At 47.2% G+C, this 23,263-nt stretch overlaps 1 protein-coding gene across 2 annotated transcripts in view; it reads right to left on the bottom strand.

Annotated features, from left to right (window-relative positions):
• Window positions 1–23,263, bottom strand: part of RORA (RAR related orphan receptor A) — a 667,113-nt gene that overhangs the window by 404,504 nt on the left and 239,346 nt on the right. The window lies entirely within an intron of this gene.

Raw genomic sequence — 23,263 nt, 5'->3', positions numbered from 1 at the left:
AAGACCTTGACATATGAAAATAGACCTTGACATATGCAAGACCTTGACATATGAAAATAGACCTTGACATATGCAAGTTGTAGTTACTGGGATGTATAGTTCACCTACAATCAAAGAGCATTCTGGACTCCACCAATGATGGAATTGAACCAAATATGGCACACAGAACTCCCATGACGAACAGACACTATATATCAATGATTGGTTGGCGGTGTGCCAAAATATGGTTTGCTTACCATTGAAAATTACCTAGGGCCGCCTCTGTCTACGGACCCACCGATCTTGGAAGACAATCCTACTCGGACAACAAGGGATCACCTAAGTAAATAAGTAAATATTCCTAATTTCCTTCCCCCCCTGAGCTGCTTAAGCGGAATGCTGGGCCCATAACCATGGTTAGGTCAATGTGTAAAATAGGCATAGGCAATGTTGGGCCCGCCAGGTATTTTGGACTCGAACTCCCACCATTCCTAACAGCCTCAGGCCCCTTCCTTTTCCCCCTCAGCCGCTTAAGCGGCTGAGGGTGAAAAGGAAAGGGCCTGAGGCTGTTAGGAATGGTGGGAGTTCGAGTTCAAACTACCTGGCTGGCTCAATTTTGCCCATGCCTGCTCTAAATGCGAAGAGAGGAGGGAGAAGGCTGCAAACGGCGCTTGCACAGAACAGCTGCAATTGTATAATTCTTCACAGCTCCCTAAAATAGCATTTCTTCAAGCCTGCAAGTTCCTGAGAACTCTCAGCATTTCCTGCCACGGTTATACATCTTCTCCGAGGGAGGAAAGGAACAACACACGGCAAAATGCTTTGATGGAGTGCAGCATCTCCTCCAAAGCAAGCTGGGGTCACTACGTGTGTGCTGCTACCAGGCCTTTTTTGCATCGCCAACTCAAGGGAAGAAATCCTGCTTGTCTTGATTTTGCAAAAGCCTTTGAATACTAGAGTTGTCATGCTTTTCCTCTGCCAGATTTGCTCAGATGGTTCCTATTACTTTCTTCTGAGGCTGAGAGACTGTGTTGCTATGAGTTGTCGAAGACTTTCATGGTCGGAATCACTGGGTTGCTGTGTATTTACATGAAGCCGCTGGGAGAGATCATTCAGAGTTTCGGACTGAGGTGTTATCTCTACGTAGATGATGTCGAGATCTGTCACTCCTTCTCACCTGTCACCAAGGAGGCTGTCCAGACCTTGAACCAGTGCTTGGCCACTGTGTCAGACTGGATGAGGGCTAACAGATTGAAATTGAATCCAGACAAGACAGAGGTCCTCCTGGTCAGTCGTAAGGCCGAACAGGGCATAGGGTTACAGCCTGTGCTGGACGGGGTTCCACTCCCCCTGAAGACGCAGGTTCACAGCTTGGGAGTGATCCTGGACTCATCGCTGAGCCTGGAACCCCAGGTTTCAGCGGTGGCCGGGAGAGCTTTTGCACAACTAAAACTTGTGCACCAGTTGCGCCCGTACCTTGGGAAGTCTGATCTGGCCACAGTGGTCCACGCTCTTTTTACATACCGAATAGACTACTGCAACGCACTCTACGTGGGGTTGCCCTTGAAGACTGTTCGGAAACTTCAACTGGTCCAGCGAGCGGCAGCCAGATTACACACTGGAGCGTCATACAGGGGGCACACCACCCCCCTGCTGTGTCAGCTCCACTGGCTACCGGTTCAGTTCCGAGCACAATTCAAGGTGTTGGTTTTGACCTACAAAACCCTGTACGGTTCCGGTCCAGTGTATCTGTCCGAACGTATCTCCCTCTACGTCCCACCCCAGAGTCTGAGATCATCTGGGGAGGCCCTGCTCACAGCCCCACCGCTATCACAAGTGAGATTGGTGGGGATGAGGAGCAGGGCCTTCTCGGTGGTGGCCCCTCACCTGTGGAACTCACTCCCGGGGGAAATTAGGGCATCAACAGCCCTCCTCTCCTTAAGGAGGAAAGTAAAGACGTGGTTGTGGGACCAGGCCTTCGGGCAATCCGACAACTAGATAAGGACAATGAAACGACTAGGACTGACAGGACTGACAAAGTGGAATTGGAATTTGGACGATGAGATAGCGAACGCTGACCGTCTATGAGGAGTAATTGGGATTGTATCGTTTTATTAGTTTTATTGTAAGCCACCCTGATTCCCCTTCGGGGTGAGAAAGGCGGGGCAGAAGAAACCGAAATAAAATAAATAAATATTTTCCGGACTGTTGCTGTGTGTTTTCCAGACTGTATGGCCATGTTCTAGAGCAGCATTTATTTATTTATTTTTATTTACAGTATTTATATTCCTCCCTTCTCAGGGCGGATTACAGTGTACATATACATGGCAAACATTCAATGCCATAGACACACAACATACCGTATATACTCGAGTATAAGCCGACCCAAATATTGTCAGGATTAATTTAGTTATGTATGTGTTTTAAATGTGCTTCTATGTATTGCAAATATGAAATGCTGTGCAGAATGTTTACACCATGAGGCTGTGATTAAGTGAACTTGAGACACGTAAGATAAGGTTTGCTCTTGCTGGGAACAGAAGGGAGTAGCCAGTCTCAGCAAGAAGAGATAAGCAGATGTGAAGAGGCTTTCGTTTTGAATAGTTCCTGAATTGTAGATCGCTGTAGTAAGACATGTCTGTTGAATCTGCTTAATAAACTTAGTTTCTTTTGTAACTCGAAGCCTGCAGAGTCCTTATTTTACAACTCAGTGTCTGCTGATCTAAGAGTAACAGAATCATAGAATCATAGAATCAAAGAGTTGGAAGAGACCTCAAGGGCCATCCAGTCCAACCCCATTCTGCCAAGAAGCAGGAATATTGCATTCAAATCACCCCTGACAGATGGCCATCCAGCCTCTGCTTAAAAGCTTCCAAAGAAGGAGCCTCCACCACACTCCGGGGCAGAGAGTTCCACTGCTGAACGGCTCTCACAGTCAGGAAGTTCTTCCTCATGTTCAGATGGAATCTCCTGTCTTGTAGTTTGAAGCCATTGTTCCGCGTCCTAGTCTCCAGGGAAGCAGAAAACAAGCTTGCTCCCTCCTCCCTGTGGCTTCCTCTCACATGTTTATACATGGCTATCATATCCCCTCTCAGCCTTCTCTTCTTCAGGCTAAACATGCCCAGTTCCCTAAGCCGCTCCTCTTAGGGCTTGTTCTCCAGACCCTTGATCATTTTAGTCGCCCTCCTCTGGACACATTCCAGCTTGTCAATATCTCTCTTGAATTGTGGTGCCCAGAATTGGACACAATATTCCAGGTGTGGTCTAACCAAAGCGGAATAGAGCATGGGGAGCAGGATTTCCCTAGATCTAGACAGTTGCTCCTATTGATGCAAGTCAAAATCCCATTGGCGTTTTTTGCCGCCACATCACATTCCTGGCTCATATTTAACTTGTTGTCCACGAGGACTCCAAGATCTTTTTCACACGTTCTGCTCTCAAGCCAGGCCTCATCGTCCCTCGTTCTGTATCTTTGCAATTCGTTTTTCCTGCCAAAGTGGAGTATCTTGTATTTGTCACTGTTGAACTTCATTTTGTTAGTTTTGGCCATTCATCTCTCTAATCTGTCAAGATCGTTTTGAATCCTGCTCCTGTCCTCTGGAGTATTGGCTCTCCCTCCCAATTTGGTGTCGTCTGCAAACTTGATGATCATGCCTTCTAGCCCTTCACCCGAGTCATGAATGAAGATCCTGATCAGGACCGGGCCTAGGGGGGAACCCTGCTTGTGGCACTCTACTTGTCACTTCTTTCCAGGATGAAGAGGAAGCCTTGGGGAGAATCACCCTCTGGGTTCGTCCATTTAACCAATTCCAGATCCACCTCACCGTAGTTTTGCCTCGCCCACATTGGACTAGTTTCCTTCCCAGAAGGTCATGGGGGACCTTGTCAAAGAAGGCCTTCTTGAAATCCAGGTACGCTCCATCCACGGCATCATTCCCCGCATCTTCCCAGCTTGTAACTCTATCGAAAAAAGAGATCAGATTAGTCCAGCATGACTTGTTTTTGATAAATCCATGTTGACTATTAGCGATAACCGCTCTTGACAGATTAGAGAGATGATGTGCCAAAACTAACAAAATGAAGTTCAACAGGGACAAATGCAAGGGACTCCACTTAGGCAGAAAAAAGAGATCAGATTAGTCCGGCATGACTTGTTTTTGATAAATCCATGTTGACTCTTAGCGATGACCGCATTCCTTTCTAAGTGTTTGCAGAACTCTTCCTTGACCACTTTTTCCTGAATTTTGCCTGGTATCGACGTGAGGCTGACCGGACACTGGTCATTTTTTGGGTCATCCTTTTTTCCCTTCTTGAAGATTGGGACCACCTTGGCCCTCCTCCAATCTGCTGGAACTTCTCCCGTTCTCCAAGAACTCTCAAAGATGATTGCCAATGGTTTCGAAATGGCTTCCGCTCGTTCCTTCAATACTCTTGGGTGGAGTTGAGGCTGACCGGACACTGGTCATTGTTTGGGTCATCCTTTTTTCCCTTCTTGAAGATTGGGACCACATTGGCCCTCCTCCAATCTGCTGGAACTTCTCCCGTTCTCCAAGAACTCTCAAAGATGGTTGCCAATGGTTCCGAAAAGACTTCCGCTCGTTCCTTCAATACTCTTGGGTGGAGTTGAGGCTGACCGGACATTGATCATTGTTTGGGTCATCCTTTTTTCCCTTCTTGAAGATTGGGACCACATTGGCCCTCCTCCAATCTGCTGGAACTTCTCCCGTTCTCCAAGAACTCTCAAAGATGGTTGCCAATGGTTCCGAAAAGACTTCCGCTCGTTCCTTCAATACTCTTGGGTGGAGTTGAGGCTGACCGGACACTGGTCATTGTTTGGGTCATCCTTTTTTCCCTTCTTGAAGATTGGGACCACATTGGCCCTCCTCCAATCTGCTGGAACTTCTCCCGTTCTCCAAGAACTCTCAAAGATGGTTGCCAATGGTTCCGAAAAGACTTCCGCTCGTTCCTTCAATACTCTTGGGTGGAGTTGAGGCTGACCGGACACTGGTCATTGTTTGGGTCATCCTTTTTTCCCTTCTTGAAGATTGGGACCACATTGGCCCTCCTCCAATCTGCTGGAACTTCTCCCGTTCTCCAAGAACTCTCAAAGATGGTTCTGAAATGGTTCCGAAGTGACTTCCGCTCGTTCTGTCAATACTCTTGGGTGGAGTTGATCTGGCCCTGAAAGGGGACTTGGACTCATTTAGAGCGGCCTGGGACTTGAACCCTGATCTGCTGAGTCCTAGTCCAACGCTCAAGCCATTGCACTATGTTGGTTGTCTTCATCCCTTTCAAAACTCTGCCCATTCTCGCATCTTACTCAGAAATCACACACAAAGAGAGAAACCCTTCTATCCAATTCTTGTTTCTCCATCTGCAGGTCCCCTCCGCCACGCATTGTTCGCGACGATCCTTTCTCTCTCCCTTCCTTCTTCGGTTCAGCTAATGAGCCATAAATAACTCAATGAAGGTGTCAACAAAGCATGTAATTTATCATACCTTGTCAGGAGGGCACTTCTTGCGAGAAGAATTCACAGCCCAGGGTAACTTGTTAAGATTTATTCCTTGCCTCGGCAGCGTCTCCCCACCTTCCACACACAACTCCCCGGCCTCTCCCTCCTTCCGCCTGCCCCACATTCATCTTGCCGAGGTATCCTCGCAGGTGTGCCCGTTTGCTGAAAAATAAAACCACAAAGCCCACAAAGAAGACGGGGTATTCATCACAACGGGGCCTTTGTGGGGGACGGAAATAAATCTGTTCTGGGAAGAAGGCACTTGTGATTCACTCTGAGAGGGAGATGTTGGGAGAGGAGACAAGGCCATTATTCTAAAACTCCCAACATTAGGTAGAAGGTGGAGATGGAGTCATACAGCTGGGTGCGACTCTGCCGCCTTGGACTGCATTACTCAACGCCTGGTTAAGGAACGGAAAAGTGCTGTTCCGGCAGTCACCAGTCAATCCCTTTCCAATGCCAGAGATACAGCTTCATGGTGGAACATTAGAAAATGTGGACCATTTCTGCTCCCTTGGCAGCCACCTCTCCACCAAAGTCAACATCGACACCGAAATGCAACACCGCCTGAGCTCTGTGAGCGCAGCATTTTTCCAAATGAAGCGGAGAGTGTTTGAGGACTGGGACATCTGTAGGGATACAAAGGTGCTTGATTATAAAGCTATTGTCCTCCCAACCCTGCTATATGCCTGCAAAACGTGGACTGTCTACAGACGTACATGCAACTCCTGGAACAATCCCATCAGCATTTTTCCAAATGAAGCAGAGAGTATTTGAGGACCAGGACATCTGTAGGGAGACCAAGGTGCTTGTTTATAAAGCTATTGTCCTCCCAACCCTGCTATGTGCCTGCGAAACGTGGACTGTCTACAGACGTCAACATTGACACTGAAATACAACACCGCCTGAGCTCTGCGAGTGCAGCATTTTCCCGAATGAAGCAGAGAGTGTTTGAGGACTGGGACATACATAGGGATACTAAGGTGATTGATTATAAAGCTATTGTCCTCCCAACCCTGCTATACACCTGCGAGACGTAGACTGTCTACAGACGTCAACATTGACACTGAAATACAACACCGCCTGAGCTCTGCGAGTGCAGAATTTTTCCGAATGAAACAGAGAGTGTTCTAGGACCGGAACATCCATAGGGATACCAAGGTGCTTGTTTATAAAGCTATTGTCCTCCCAACCCTGCTGTACGCCTGCGAGATGTGGACTGTCTACAGACATCAACATTGACACTGAAATACAACACCGCCTGAGCTCTGCAAGTGCAGCATTTTTCCGAATGAAGCAGAGAGTGTTTGAGGACCGGGACATCCATAGGGATACTAAGGTGCTTGATTATAAAGCTATTGTCCTCCCAACCCTGCTATACGCCTGCGAGACGTAGACTGTCTACAGACGTCAACATTGACACTGAAATACAACACCGCCTGAGCTCTGCGAGTGCAGCATTTTTCCGAATGAAGCAGAGAGTGTTTGAGGACCGGGACATCCGTAGAGATACCAAGGTGCTTGTTTATAAAGCTATTATCCTCCCAACCCTGCTATATGCCTGCGAAATGTGGACTGTCTACAGACTTCACATGCAACTCCTGGAACGATTCCATCATAGCTACCTCCGGGTGGTGCTCATCTCCATTTCTAAGCCAAAGAGCCAGCATTATCCATAGACACCTCCAAAGTCATGTGGCCTGGCAGGACTGCATGGAGCACCATTACATTCCCGCTGAAGCGGTACCTATTGCTCTACTCACATTTTTATGTTTTCAAACTGCTAGGTTGACAGGAGCTGGGCCTAACAGCAGGAGCTCATCTCACTCCCTGGATTTTAACCACCAACCTTTCGGTCAGCAAGTTCAACAGTTCAGAGGTTGATTCTGCTACGCCACCGGGAGTGGGGGGGGGGCATCATTTATATTATACATATATTATACATTTATATTATACATATAATATTTATATTATATTATATTATACATATTAAAAGGTTAAGGTTTCTCCTGACATTAAGTCTGGGACTCTGGTGCTCTTCTCCATTTCTAATCATAGGAGGTAGTGTAGTTTTGGTGTCCAGCTCCCTGAATCCTACTGCTTCAAAATCCAGATTATTATGTAACTCTCTGGCTATAGACTACTGATTCACAGATCAGTCCTCTTCTGTAACTCTCCGGCTACAGACTGACAACTTTCAAAAAGCTGCGCTGCCAAGTGGCAGTTGGCTGCGCCCCCATTACTATGGCAACTCAGCTCAAGGCAGAGACATCTCCAGCTCATCCCCTGTTTGGGTATCAGCCAGCATGTCAACGGCTTAAATCTAGAAATAGTTTTTTAAGATCTACAGAGATACTCACTGGAGCACCTCAGCAAGCGAGAGTCCAAAAGTGGCAGGTTCAAACCCAGAACCTCAATCCATGGCTGATATCAAATGAGAGACTCCCCCCTGGGCACACAGAGGACTGGGCGACTTGGAAGGCACTGAACAGACTGCGCTCTGGCACCACGAGATGCAGAGCCAACCTCAATAAATGGGGCCACCAAGTGGAGTCCACGACATGCGAGTGTGGAGAAGAGCAAACCACTGACCATCTGCCACATGCACAAGGGAGGACCTTCTTGCGGCAACACCAGAGGCACTCCAAGGGGCCAGATTCTGAGGACTTCTGAAATTTAAGATTTCAAAATTTTGAAATTTACGAAATTTCGTTAATTACGAATCGATTCGTTAATGGTGGACGCGATTGCGCAATGCACAAAAACACCTCCAAACGGGACAGGGGGAACTTCTGAAGCATCCCTCTCCCTCTGTTGCTGACTGTTGGTGATAAAACGTACAACTAACAGAAACCAAATTAAAATCAATTCAGGATGAAATTAGAACACATTAAGTTAGTAAAAATACAAATTAAAATCACTTAAAATTAATTAAATAAAATAATAAAATAAATAATAAAATAATAAAATAAAATAATAAAATAAGTAATAAGATAATAAAATATCTCCAGGAGGAGGAGGAGGAGGAGGATGGGGAGGAAAGGCAACGCTGGCACCTTTTCTCTCCTTCTTTCCCGTCTTAATAATTGCGAAATAATTACGAAATACTTACGAAAATTTGGAAAAATTGTTTCGATTCTTAATTACTCTTCACACTATTCCTGCATGGCTCGATATTGGATCGTAAGCTAATTTAAATAAGAATTAATAACGACTTTAGAAACTAATGAACACGATCAAACAAGCCTAATAGATAGATAGATAGAAAGATAGATAGATATGATTCACACACAGAGAGATATAGTATCATAAATTTGAAAGGGACCCTTAAAGAAGGACTAGGATATGTTGCATGTTCCACAGGAGGCAAACCAGACACTCTCCACATCAACACTGACAAAGAAACAGCAAGAAATACTGTTTACTAGGCCTGGGTAACAATGCAAAAAATTGTTTCTAAAATCGATTTGTAATTGGGGTTTTTTTTTGTTTCGATATTTAAAATAATTACAAAATTTTCCAAAAAAAAAGTTCGGTATTTACGAAATTTCGTAAATATTTACAAAACATTTTGTAAAGATGGCGCCCTTTTTTTTTTCAATATTTTTTAAATATTTTTTAAATTTAATTATTAATTTAGTAGAATGGGGATTAATTATTATTAATTATTATTAAGGAGGGAAGGCAGGCACTCACTCTGGTGGGCCCTCTCGCTCGCCGCTCGCTCGCCCCTCTCGCTCGCCGCTCACTCGCCTCTCTCGCTCGCCGCTCACTCGCCTCTCTCGCTCGCCACTCGCTCACCCCTCTCGCTCGCCGCTCGCTCGCCCCTCTCGCTCGCCGCTCGCTCGCCCCTCTCGCTCGCCGCTCGCTCGCCTCTCTCGCTCGCCACTCACTCGCCCCTCTCGCTCGCCGCTCGCTCGCCCCTCTCAGCAAGCATCGGCAGGCGGCCATCTTACGTATTTCCGAAATGGACGGAAATACAAAATTTTTTGGTGCCTGCCGTTTCGATATTTAAAAACACTTCCAGGTTAAAAAAAAGTTTTGTAATCGTTTCGTAATTCAAAAATTAACGAATTTTTTAATGAATTACGAATTAACGAAACGAATTGCCCAGCCCTACTGTTTACCCACAAAGGAGAAAGACATTACATAGATTAGAAACCAACACTTTCTCGTTACCTTTATTTTCCAGATCAACAGACTGGGCCACAGCAACGCCTGGCAGGGGACAGCTAGTTATATATGTTATTATTATTATTACCCACCTCCATTGGGTAACCTTGGGCAAGTCACACTCTCTCAGCCCGAGAGGAAGGCAATGGCAAGTCTCTTCTGAACAAATCTTAGCAAGAAAACCCTGCGATTGGGTTACCACTGGTGAGAAATGTCTGAAAACCACACAACAACAATAAAGTCCACATTAAAAGTCCACTTCACTGAAATGAGAGCTGGACACCAGCATGGGTATCGGTTCCAGAAATGTGATGTGCTCCCCAAAAACTGGGGGGAAAGTCCCATCCCACTGTTATAATTCACCTTAATGAGCGGTGAATGAAAGGCGGCGAAGGACAGCGTTGTGAGCGATTGCCGACAAAGCCCTGGTGTGTCCTGCAGCTGGCTGGGTTCCTGCTGGCAAACGACATAATACATTATTGCCGCAGGTCACATAATGGTAAATGAACACTTACTGGCTCTTTGGCAACTGGATTGATTATGGCCTCCCCTTCGGAACAGGGGCCTGGCTTTGTTTTACAAGTAAATGCATTTGTCCCCGCTGTGTTAAAAGTCAGGCGATCCGTTTGAATGCGCCGAGCGCAAAGTGAAGATGAAGGAAGCAAGCCAAGAGCGGGGCGTCGGGGCTGGAGTGCGCTTGGCGGGGTTGCATCGGCTTGCAAAGCGTGCCTGGTGATCGAGAACAGGTATATTGTCAATGTCAGGCCCTCCTGATAAGCTCAGTGCGAAGGGGGAAAGTAAGGGCAATGCAAAAAAAACCATGACTCAAGGAGATATAAACAGTAGGCTTGGTTGGTCTTGTTCGGAAGCCTCTAAAATCGGAATGAATTCGTATTAAAACTAGCTTTACCCGCCACACGTTGCTGTGGCCAGCCTTCTCTCCCTCTTTCTCTGCTTCTTTCACTCCTTCCTTCATTCCGTTTTCTTCTTTCCTTTCTTCCTTCTCTACCTGTTTACTTCCTTCCTTAGCTGTTTGCTTTCATCCTTCCTTCTCCTTCTTTCTTTCCTTCCCTGCATCTTTCTCTCCTTCTTTCTCTTTTTCCTTTGCTGCGTCTTTCCTCCCTTCCCTTTTTTCTTTCCTTCTCTCCTCCTTCCTTCTCTTCCTCTTTCCTTCCTCCTCCCTTTTTCTTTTCCTTCCTCTTTGTCTCCTTTCTTCCCTCTCTTTCTCTTTCCTTCCTTCCTTTGCTCTGTAGTTCCATACTTCCCTTTCTTTCTTTCTTTCTTTCTTTCTTTCTTTCCCTCCCTTTCTCTTCTTCATTTGCTTTCTTTCCTCCCTTCCCTTTTCTTCTGCCCTTCCTTCCTTCCTTCCCTTCGTTCCTACACCTTCCCTTCCGCTCCTTTCTTCTTCCTTCCCTTGGAGAAGATGATGTGGTGGAGGGGGATGGGGAGGAGGGATGGATTGGGTCAGGGCGGGAAGGGATGGAGCAGGGATTGGAGGGGGCATAGTTTTCTGGGAAGGGGCGTGACTGGCAAAGGAGGAGGGGCAGGAGGGAAGGATTGCATCAGTGCGGGAAGGGGTGGGGTGGTGAAGGGAGGGGGCGTGGTTTTCTCGGAGGGGGCATGGACGGCGGAGGAGGAGGAAGGGGAGGAGGGAAGGATGGCGTATGGGCAGGTAAGGACGGGACAGCAGAGGGTGGGGGAGTGGTTGTGTTGGAGGGGGCGTGGGTGGGGGAGGAGGAGGAGGGGGAGGAGGGCGGACGGCATATTGGCAGGTAGGGGTGGGGTGGCGGAGGGTGGGGACGTGGCTGTCTCGGAGGGGGAGTGGGTGGTGGAGGAGGGGGAGGAGGGAAGGATGGTGTATGGGCGGGTAGGGGTGGGACGGCGGAGGGTGGGGGAGTGGTTGTGTCAGAGGGGGTGTGGGCAGGGGAGGAGGAGGAGGGGGAGGAGGGAAGGATGGCGTATGGGCAGGTAGAGGTGGGGCAGCAGAGGGTGGGGGTGTGGCTCTCTCAGAGGGGGCGTGGGCGGCAGAGGAGGAGGGGAGGGAGGGAAGGATGGTGTATGTGCGGGTAGGAGCGGGGCGGCGAAGGGAGGGGCGTGGCTTCCATGGAGGGGGCATGGTCCGGGCATGTGCGCGCGTCGGGCGGCTCGCACCGGGACGCCTCTGCGCATGCTCTGTTTGTTTCTGTGATTGTGAGGTTTTTTGTAATGTTGTTTTGAATTGTGATGAGTGTTGTGCATACCTTGTGGTTTGAGGTATGCGTATGCCAAGTTTGGTGAGTTTTCGTCCGGGGGTTTTCGCGTTTTGCGGTCCCTAACGACGCCCTTTTGGATTTTATATATATAGATGACTTTTGAAACAATTTCGAGCCATGCTGGAATAGTGTGAGGAGTAATGATGAATTAAACAATTTACCCATTTTTCAGAATTATTTTCAGATGTCTGGTCAAGGTTTACAATCTCGCAGTTTCCCTGGCCTCCCTTTCTTTGATTACAGACGATTTGATTTGATCGCACACTCAAATCTTTGGTTTTTGTGGTCCTCTGTTAGAAGTTTCGGGACCCAACGGGAGCACAGTTTCCTAAACTTTAGGTGTTCAGAAACAATGTTGTAAAGCACTGATCTCGACACGCCAGGAAATTCGTTTGAGAGACCTGTTATTGTGGAAGCGCCTGTTCTCACGAATCCTCGCTTCAATTGAAGCCACCAAATCGTCTGTAATCAAAGAAGGGTGACCGGAGTGGTCCTCATCATGGACGTTGTCACGGCCATCTTTGAATTGTCGTACCCACTTGCGCACTTAGCTTTCACTCATAACAGTATCACCGTACACTTCACAAATCTGTCGATAAATTTCTGCAGCAGGCAGGTTCCTTGCTGACAAAAACCGTCTCACTGAGCGAACCTCACATGCGGAGGGTGAGTTGATAGTCTTAAACATTTTTAAAGCACAGAATAGAACCGTACAGGTGAGCTACAGAGCGGAAACTGAGCACAGTTGTTCCCGAGGCATGCCGGTACACGACGCACGCACTCGTTGCGGTATGCGCACGAACTACTAGTGTCTACAACAAAATGGATCTTACTTAAAAAATACCCCTCGTAAATAGGAAGGGAAAGAAAAAGAGGAAAGGAAGGAGAGAAAGAGGGAGGGAAGGTTGGCCACAGCAACGCGTGGCGGCAGGGGCGGCTCGTCCATTATGCGCAGTAAGCGGTCGCAGAACACTTTTTTTTGCCAGGGGCGCAGAGGCATCTCTGTAAATGCCCCTCGACTGCCACTTGAGGAGCACCCCCTCAGCTCACAACAGCCCTAGCAGTCCGGGGGGAGCCTTGGCTTTCTTGCCTCGCTGCCGGGCGATCCTCTTCCCAAAGGGGCCGGGCCCTTGAGCCTCGCCTAGGCCCTCTCGTTCCTGCTCCACCTGGCCACCGGGTGCACGAGCAGAGCCGGCGCTCAATCGTTCTCCGCGTTCGATCCCTTTCCCGATCCTCCAGCGCTCCACCCGCCTCCTCTCCTCTCCCCAATCTGTGGGTGGGCCAAGGGGTGGAGCCGCCGTGCCTGGCCCGCTTCAGGTCTGGAGGCGTGTCTGAAGACCCCAGCGTGTGCACCAAAAGTCGCCTCTTCTCCTGACTTTCTATTCAGCCATTGGAACCGAGAGAGAGAGAGAGAGAGAGAGAGAGCCCCTCCGGCTGGAGGTATCTCTCACCTCCGCTCCCTCCTTTGTTTTTGTGCCTACCTTCAGGAAAGGTGGGCATCTCCATCTCTCTCTCTCTCTCTCTCTCTCTCTCTTGGTCCCAATGGCTGAGGAGAAAGTCAGGAGGAGAGGTGGTTTATGGTGCACACCTGGGTCTTCAGGCACGCCTCCAGACCCAAAGCGGGCCAGGCAAGGGAGCAAGTGCGGCAAGTGTAGTTACTGGGATGTATTGTTCACCTACAATCAAAGAGCATTCTGAACTCCACCAATTGAACCAAATATGGCACACAGAACTCCCACGACAAACAGGAAATATATATCAATGATTGGTTGGGGGGGGGGGGGCAAAATACTGTTTGCTTACCGTTGAAAATTACCTAGGACCGCCTCTGCGTGGCGGGTACAGCTAGTCTTTAATAAAATCTCATCGCATACCTCTGTAAGAATCCCCCTTTCCAGGGTTTGGAAAAGTTCCTTTCTGGACAACAAGCCCCAGAAACCCTGGTCAGCGTGCCTGAAGTGCAAACAAAGTAACTTTCCCAAGCAGTGGTTTCCACTTGGCACGGACCTGCTACTTCCCTGCCAGTGCCATTATTGAGCCAACTTCCACTTTACAAAATGTTGGAAGGTGAGAGTCCTTGGACTTGGCACTGCAAGCAAAACTAGTTCAAAGCCTTGTTTGTGCGAAGGGAGACTTGATTGCCAAGGATCAATGCTGCCTCTTAGAGCAAAAGCAAAATAGAGAGAGAGAGAGAGAGGAAAAACGCCTTTGACTGGCTCCCTGCCAAACAGAGGCGCTCTGACCTACCGCAGTTAAATTTGTTTAGCACGCTACTGATGTTATGGTAATGAGCGCTCCTTTTAACGAGGCGGCTGTCAGTTTGCAAACTTAAAACGCAGCTCCCGTCTTTTTCACAGGGACGTCATTGCCACCACCCTCATTTGAGAGAGTTAAGCTGCAACTGGGCTGGTACGGCTGTATCAGGAGCTTCAACTCCATTTTCTTTCTATTTAATGTTTGCATGCATTCCAAGGTTTCGGGGGTTTTGCAAAAAGGTGATTTCCCTTGGTTTGCAGTTGTCTATCATTATTGTGTTTTGTTCTGCCCCTTTCCCCAGGGATCTGGGGAGGAGAGGGAGCCATTTTGGTTACATCCCGTATAGACTACTGCAACACTCTCTACATGGGGCTGCCTCTGAAGACTGCCCGGAAGCTCCTTTTCTTCTTCAGGCTAAACATGCCCAGCTCCTCAAGCCACTCCTCATAGGGCTTGTTCTCCAGACCCTTGATCATTTTAGTCGCCCTCCTCTGGACACATTCCAGCTTGTCAATATCTCTCTTGAATTGTGGTGCCCAGAATTGGACACAGCATTCCAGGTAAAGTGGTCTAACCAAAGCGGAATAGAGCATGGGGAGCATGACTTCCCTAGATCTAGACACTAGGCTCCTCTTGATGCAGGCCAAAATCCCATTGGCTTTTTTTGCTGCCGCATCACATTCCTGGCTTATGTTTAACTTGTTGTCCACGAGGACTCCAAGATCTTTTTCACACCTACTGCTCTCGAGCCAGGCCTCATTGTCCCCCATTCTGTCTCTTTGCATTTTATTTTTCCTGCCTAAGTGGAGTATCTTGCATTTCTCCCTCTTGAACTTCATTTTGTTAGTTTTGGCCCATCATCTCTCTAATCTGTCAAGATCGTTTTGAATCCTGCTCCTGTCCTCTGGAGTACTGGCTATCCCTCCCAATTTGCTGTCCTCTGCAAACTTTATTTATTATTTATTTATTTAGAAGTTTTCTATACCGGCCTTCTCACCTCAACGAGGAACTCAGGTCGGTTTACAGCATATAAGAAAGTACAATAATATATAAGTACCACAAAGTGCAAAGTCATTACATATTAAAATAGTACACTTGATGATCCTGCCTTCTAACCCTTCATCTAAGTCATTAAGAAAGATGTTGAACAGGACCGGGCACAGGATGGAACCCTGCGGATGGCACTCCACTCGTCCCTTCCTTCCAGGATGAAGAGGAGGAAGCCTTGGGGAGAATCACCCTCTGGGTTCGTCCACTTAACCAATTCCAGATCCACCTCACCGTAGTTTTGCCTAGCCCACATTGGACTCGTTTCCTTGCCAGAAGGTCATGGGGGACCTTGTCGAAGAAGGCCTTCCTGAAATCCAGACACGCTCCATCCACGGCATCATTCCCCGCATCTACCCAGCTTGTAACTCTATCGAAAAAAGAGATCAGATGAGTCTGGCATGACTTGTTTTTGATAAATCCATATTGACTATTAGCGATGACCGCATTCGTTTCTAAGTGTTTGCAGATGACTTCTTTGACCATCTTTTCCAGAATCTTGCCTGGTATCGACGTGAGGCTGACCAGACATTGGTCATTGTTTGGGTCATCCTTGTTTCCCTTCTTGAAGATGGGGACCACATTGGCCCTCCTCCAATCTGCTGGAACTTCTCCCATTCTCCAAGAACTCTCAAAGATTATTGCCAATGGTTCCGAAATGACTTCCGCTCATTCCTTCAATACTCTTGGGTGTAGTTGATCTGGCCCTGAAAGGGGACTTGGACTCATTTAGAGCAGCCAGGTGTTCCTGGACGACTTGTTTCCCAATTTGGGGTTGGATATCCTCTAATCCCTCATCCACTCCATCTTGCTGAGGTTGAAGATTTGGGAGAAGTGTGGTGGGGTTCAGATAGTGGCGTAAAAATTCCCGGTTGGGACAAGTGTATTTGCTCCAGAGAACTAAGAGCTAGTTGGCAACTTGACCTTAAAGCTTCCTACTTGTGCAGCAAGAAGAGTCAGCAAAAAGGCCGGCAATGCTTTGGGAGGGAAGACAATTTCGTAGCGAAAGCCGTGATACGGAAAACAGCGACAACATAGGAATTACAGGCACCATGCGGGATGGCTCAGAAAGAAAATTACTATGTTTCCTTCCCACCCTTTAAAAAGAAAATTATTTCACCTGCATATTTTGAATTAAAGGAAGAAAGGAATACATTCCCCTTGTTAGCTATTTCCACAACTCAAACGCGGCCTAAATCACAATGATTATTTCTATTACTGCCGCGTCAAGCTGCGTCTCGTTCGGAAGAGAATCGTCGGGAAGGTCAGAAAATCCTAGTGCGTTTTAGTGGGAAAATACGAGCAGAGAAATAATAAGGACTTGTCTCTTGTTCAGTCTGAGCTCCATATTATTATCCGAACACCTGACTTTCTGGACTGCACTTTGAATAGGTGAGTATTTGAATCAGTATTTATTTGGGACACAAAATATATGGACAGAGCCTCAGAGAAATAACACAACCCTCCGGAGTCTCCTTTCTCACTCCTCACATTTTTGCTTCCCTTATTTGTTACTAGCCGTACCCGCCACGCGTTGCTGTGGCCAATCTTCCCTCCCTCTTTCTCTCCTTCCTCCCCTCTTTCCTTCCTTTCCTCTTTTTCTTTCCCTATCTCTCATCTTTCTTCCATCTCTACCTGTTTCTTTCCTCCCTTTCTTTGCTCTTTGTTACTTCCTTCCTTCCTTCCTTCCCTCCCTATCTTTTGTTCCTTCTCTCCTTCCTTCCCTCTCTTTTTCCTTTCACTTTTTTATTTCCTTCTCTCCTTCCTTGCTTCTCTATCTTTCTTTCTTTCCTTCTTTCCCTCCCTGCTTCTCTCCTTCCTTCCTTCCTTCCTTCCTTCCTTCCTTCCTTCTTTCCCTATCTTTTGTTCCTTCTCTCCTTCCCTCTCTTTTTCCTTTCACTTTTTTATTTCCTTCTCTCCTCCATTGCTTCTCTATCTTTCTTTCCTTCTTTCCCTCCCTGCTTCTCTCCTTCCTTCCTTCCTTCTTTCCCTATCTTTTGTTCCTTCTCTCCTTCCTTCCCTCTCCTTTTCCTTTCACTTTTTTATTTCCTTCTCTCCTTCCTTGCTTCTCTATCTTTCTTTCCTTCCTTCTTTCCCTCCCTGCTTCTCTCCTTCCTTCCTTCCTTCCTTCCTTCTTTCCCTAGCTTTCATTCCTTCTCTCCTTCCCTCTCTTTTTCCTTTCACTTTTTTATTTCCTTCTCTCCTTCCTTGCTTCTCTATCTTTCTTTCTTTCCTTCTTTCCCTCCCTGTTTCTCTCCTTCCTTCCTTCCTTCCCTATCTTTTGTTCCTTCTCTCCTTCCTTCCCTCTCCTTTTCCTTTCACTTTTTTATTTCCTTCTCTTCTTCCTTGCTTCTCTATCTTTCTTTCTTTCCTTCCTTCTTTCCCTCCCTGCTTCTCTCCTTCCTTCCTTCCTTCCTTCCTTCCTTCCTTCTTTCCCTAGCTTTCATTCCTTCTCTCCTTCCCTCTCTTTTTCCTTTCACTTTTTTATTTCCTTCTCTCTTTCCTTGCTTCTCTATCTTTCTTTCTTTCCTTCTTTCTCTCCCTCCTTCTCTCCTTCCTTCCTTCCCCTTTCCCCTCCTTCTCTCGTTACTTCTTGACTGTCCCTTCCATTTAATATTGTATTTATATCTTAGAAAGAAGGAAAGGAAGAAGGAAGGAAGGAGGGACAGGAAGGAAGGAAAAGAAAGAAGGAGGGACAGGAAGGGAGGGAGGGAGGGAGGGAGGAGGAAGGAAGGAGGGAAAGAAAGGAGGGGGGTGAAGAAAGGTGGGTGGGAAGGGAAATGAAAAAAGGGAAAGAAGGAGGAAAGGGAGGGAGGGAGGAAAAGAAGGAAAGGAAGAAGGAAGGAGGCACAGGAAGGAAGGAAGGAAAAAGGAAGGGAGGGAGGGAAAGAAGGGAAGGAAGGAAAAAAAGGAGGGACAGGAAGAGAGGGAGGGAGGAAGGAGAAGGAAGGAGGAAGGAAGGAGGGAAAGAAAGGGGGGATGAAGAAAGGAGGGAGGGAAGGAAATGAAGTTAAAGGAAATGAAGAAAGGGAAAGAAGGAGGAAAGGGAGGGAGGGGGAAAAGAAGGAAAGAAAGAAGGAAGGAGGGACAGGAAGGAAGGAAAAAGGAAGGGAGGGAGGGAAAGAAGGGAAGGTAGGAAACAAAGGAGGGACAGGGAGGGAGGGAGGGAGGAGAAGGAAGGAGGAAGGAAGGAGGGAAAGAAAGGAGGGGGATGAAGAAAGGAGGGAGGGAAAGAAATGAAGGGGAAGGAAATGAAGAAAGGGAAAGAAGGAGGAAAGGGAGGGAGGGAGGAAAAGAAGGAAAGGAAGAAGGAAGGAGGGACAGGAAGAGAGGAAAAAGGAAGGGAGGGAGGGAAAGAAGGGAAGGTAGGAAAAGAAGGAGGGACAGGAAGGGAGGGAGGAAGGAGAAGGAAGGAAGGAGGGAAAGAAAGGAGGGGGATGAAGAAAGGAGGGAGGGAAGGAAATGAAGGGGAAGGAAATGAAGAAAGGGAAAGAAGGAGGAAAGGGAGGGAGGGAGGAAGGAAAAGAAGGAAAGGAAGAAGGAAGGAGGGACAGGAAAGAAGGAAAAAGGAAGGGAGGGAGGGAAAGAAGGGAAGGTAGGAAAAAAGAAGGAGGGACAGGAAGGGAGGGAGGAAGGAGAAGGAAGGAAGGAGGGAAAGAAAGGAGGGGGATGAAGAAAGGAGGGAGGGAAGGAAATGAAGGGGAAGGAAATGAAGAAAGGGAAAGAAGGAGGAAAGGGAGGGAGGGAGGAAAAGAAGGAAAGGAAGAAGGAAGGAGGGACAGGAAGGAAAGATAAAGGGAGGGAGGGAGGGAAAGAAGGGAAGGGAGGGGAAAAAGAAGGAGGGACAGGAAGGGAGGGAGGAAGGAGAAGGAAGGAAGGAGGAAGGAAGGAGGGAAAGAAAGGAGGGGGATGAAGAAAGGAGGGAGGGGAGGAGGGGGCGTGGCCATGGGTCTCTGTTGACATGCAGTTTCCCCTTTGTGGACATGCAGTTTAGAAGTCCTTTCTGCTTTTTGTTTTCGTTGGGTTTTTTTGAGTGGAGAACATACATTGGGTTGTTAGGGACAAAGTGTCCAAATCTGGTGTCAATTGCCCCAGTGGTTTCTGAGTTCTGTGAGTAGCACAAACAAACATTACATTTTTATTTATATAGATACTGTAAGACAAAAAGGAGTATGTCCCTCCATTCTCTTCTGTCAAAAACTGAGGACTCAAAGGAAAGTATTATTTATTTAAGAACGTTTTTACGCTCTTTTTTCTTTCTTGTTTGTTTTTATCTCAAACTGAAACCGATTGTCGAAAACAACGTCTACTAGAAGCATACCATCGAATCATGCTGGAGGACCTTGAAAATACACAGAGAGTACATATTTTTATGACATACTAGCCACCCCCTGCCACGTGTTGCTGTGACCCAGGTACCCAAGCTAGTAATAATAACAAAACCTCAGACTGTGAAACTCATCTTACAAGAACCACTACCTCAACCAAAAAGCAATAGCAAGCCAAGGGAATTGTCTGTGAATGGATGGAAGGTATACACTAGGCTTGTTTGATCCAAACAAATTGGTTCAAACCTCGTTTCGGATGGTGGTTTGATTCTAAAGTCAATTCCGATTTTCACAGAAAAAATATTCCAAACTTTTTGAAACTTCCAAGACTTCCAAATCCTTCTGTTAATGGTTTGAAAGTGTTATTTCCTGTTTCATTGGGTGGTCTTTACTTTGAAAGTAGTTGTTTTACTCCAAAAGTGGAAGGGGGAGAGAGGAAAGGGAGGAAATTCATCCACTCTGGTTTAAAACTGTTTCTCTGGCTTGAGACAGAAGCGGGGGGAGAGGATAGGGAGGAAATTCATCCACTCTGGTTTAAAATGGCTTCTCTGGCTTGAGGCAGAAGTGGGGAGAGGGGGAAAATGAGGAAATTCATCCACTCTGGTTTAAAACTGTTTCTCTGGCTTGAGGCAGAAGTGGGGAGAGGGGGAAAGGGAGGAAATTCATCCACTCTAGTTTAAAACGGCTTCTCTCGCTTGAGACAGAAGCGAGGGGAGAGAAAAGGGAGGAAATTCATCCACTCTGGTTTAAAACTGCTTCTCTGGCTTGAGACAGAATCGGGGAGGGGGGGAAAGGGAGGAAATTCATCCACTCTGGTTTAAAACGGCATCTTTCGCTTGAGACAGAAGTGAGGGGAGAAGAAAGGGAGGAAATTCATCCACTCTGTTTTAAAATGGCTTCTCTCGCTTGAGACAGAAGGGAGGAGAGAGGAAAGGGAGAAAATTCATCCACTCTGGCTTAAAACTGCTTCTCTCGCTTGAGACAGAATCGGGGAGGGGAGAGAAAAGGGAAGAAATTCTTCCACTCTGGTTTAAAACTGCTTCTCTGGCTTGAGACAGAATAGGGGAGGGGGGGAAAGAGGAAATTCATCCACTCTGGTTTAAAATGGCATCTTTCGCTTGAGACAGAAGTGAGGGGAGAGGAAAGGGAGGAAATTCATCCACTCTGGTTTAAAATGGCATCTTTCGCTTGAGACAGAAGCAAGGAGAGAGGAAAGGGAGGAAATTCATCCACTCTGGTTTAAAACGGCATCTTTCACTTGAGACAGAAGTGAGGGGAGAGGAAAGGGAGGAAATTCATCCACTCTGGTTTAAAACGGCATCTTTCGCTTGAGACAGAAGTGAGGGGAGAGGAAAGGGAGGAAATTCATCTACTCTGGTTTAAAATGGCATCTTTCGCTTGAGACAGAAGTGAGGGGAGAGGAAAGGGAGGAAATCCATCCACTCTGGTTTAAAATGGTATCTTTCGCTTGAGACAGAAGTCAGGGGGGAGGAAAGGGAGGAAATGCATCCACTCAGGTTTAAAACAGGTTCTCTTGCTTGAGACAGAATCGGGGAGGGGGGAAGGAGGAAATTCATCCACTCTGGTTTAAAACGGCATCTTTCGCTTGAGACAGAAGTGAGGGGAGAGGAAAGGGAGGAAATTCATCCACTCTGGTTTAAAACGGCTTCTCTTGCTTGAGACAGAAGCGGGGGGAGAGGAAAGGGAGGAAATTCATCCACTCTGCTTTAAAACGGCTTCTCTCGCTTGAGCCAAGGCCACGGACCAAAAGCGGGGAAAAGCTGAATCATTTCCAATTCACCTAATGCTTTGTAACAGAAATGGCAGAAAAGGCTTCGGAAGGGCAAAGGGACTTCCGGTTTCCTTTAAAACTTCGAGATCGCTTCAAAAAGCAAATCATTCCGAATTTATTCCGAATTAAGAAGATTCTGACCGAACCTAACCATGCCTAGTATACACACATGAGCAGCACAGACTTCACATGCATGCAGCAGGCACACAATGCTGCAGAGTATGTGGAAGACACATTACTGATAGATTGACTCCATCAATGAAACCAGAGCTGCCCTGAAACTACAGGAGCTGGGCAGAACTGTGGATAATAAGAGATCTTGAAGGTCTCTATTTCAGGGGGTCACCATCAGCTGAAGCCAACCTGACAGCAAATAACAAGCTCCATGATGTGCCGGACGAGAGAACTAGATGGGTGCCACAGCCATACAATTAAAGGTGGGCATTGGCAGAGGTGAGCTGAAAGGACCAGCTGCCGATGACTTCTCTGTCCTTTCCCCCGCCTGCTTCCACCGTTCTCTTCAGAGGCAAAGCAAGTCCACAAGGGAAGAGAGAAAGGAACAGAAGGTCAGCCTATGTTCTGAGCCGGTGACCTTGTTTAGAAGGCTGGCGTTTCATCATGTTCCATCTCTTCCCCCCACCCTCCGGGCTAGGGATGTTAAATTTATCTTACCTTGAAGACCTAACATGAAAAGGAGAGAGAGACAACCTCTGGCAAAACACCAAAGAGGAAAACCATGCCTGCTTCTCTCTCTCTGTTTCCAAAGAGGTCTTGCCTTTCAGGGCATCCTGGTTGGATGACACCCTTGCATGGATCGTGCCGGAGAGAGTTGGATGCGAAAGGCAGCGTTCAAGAGGTTCTCTAAGCGACCAATTCTGGGGGAAGATTTCAGGATCTTGGATAAGTTCTTTAAAGTTCACACTGAAACCCAAAACAGATTCACTGTCATACTGATATGCAGAACGATTGAGCGCTGGCTCTGCTCGTGCACCCGGTGGCCAGGTGGGGCCATACCTTTGCTATGTATATGTCATCCATGTACTTGTGCATGTAAGAGGCATGCACAAGAAGTGGAAAAAGGGAGAAATCACCAAAGAAGAATTCAAACAAATAGCCAGCACCTGTAGGGAAAAGGTCTGCAAGGCTAAAGCACAAAACCTCTGCTATGTGTATGTCATCCATGTGCTGAAGGAATTGTGGGAGTTTAAGTCCAAAACTCCAGGAGGGCCCAAGTTGGGCCATACCTTTGCTATGTGTATGCCATCCACATACTGAAGGAATTGTGGGAGTTGAAGTCCAAAACACCTGAAGGGCCCAAGCTGGCCCATACTTCTACTATGAGTATGTCATCCATGTACTGAAGGATGTTGTCTACATACTAAAGGAATTGTGGGAGTTGAAGTCCAAAACACCAGGAGGGCCCAAGTTGGCCCATACCTTTGCTATGTGTATGTCATCCATGTGCTGAAGGAATTGTGGGAGTTGAAGTCCAAAACACCAGGAAGGCCCAAGTTGGCCCATGCTTCTGCTATGAGTATGTTGTCCATGTTCTGAAGGATGTCGTCCATGCACTAAAGGAATTGTGGGAGTTGAAGTCCAAAACACCCGAACGGCCCAAGTTGGCCCATACTTCTACTACGAGTATGTTGTCCATGTACTGAAGGATGTTGTCTAAGTACTAAAAGAATTGTGGGAGTTGAAGTCCAAGACACCTGAAGGGCCCAAGTTGGCCCACACTTCTGCTATGAGTATGTCGTCCATGTACTGAAGGATGTTGTCTACATACTGAAGGAATTGTGGGAGTTGAAGTCCAAAACACCTGAAGGGCCCAAGCTGGCCCATACTTCTACTATGAGTATGTCATCCATGTACTGAAGGATGTTGTCTACATACTAAAGGAATTGTGGGAGTTGAAGTCCAAAA

The sequence above is a fragment of the Anolis sagrei genome, chromosome 9 (assembly GCF_037176765.1).
Source record: "Anolis sagrei isolate rAnoSag1 chromosome 9, rAnoSag1.mat, whole genome shotgun sequence".
NCBI classification, from domain to species: domain Eukaryota; kingdom Metazoa; phylum Chordata; class Lepidosauria; order Squamata; family Dactyloidae; genus Anolis; species Anolis sagrei.
Note: the sequence above shows the minus strand (reverse complement) of the source record. Positions and strands in the feature narration are given on the sequence as shown.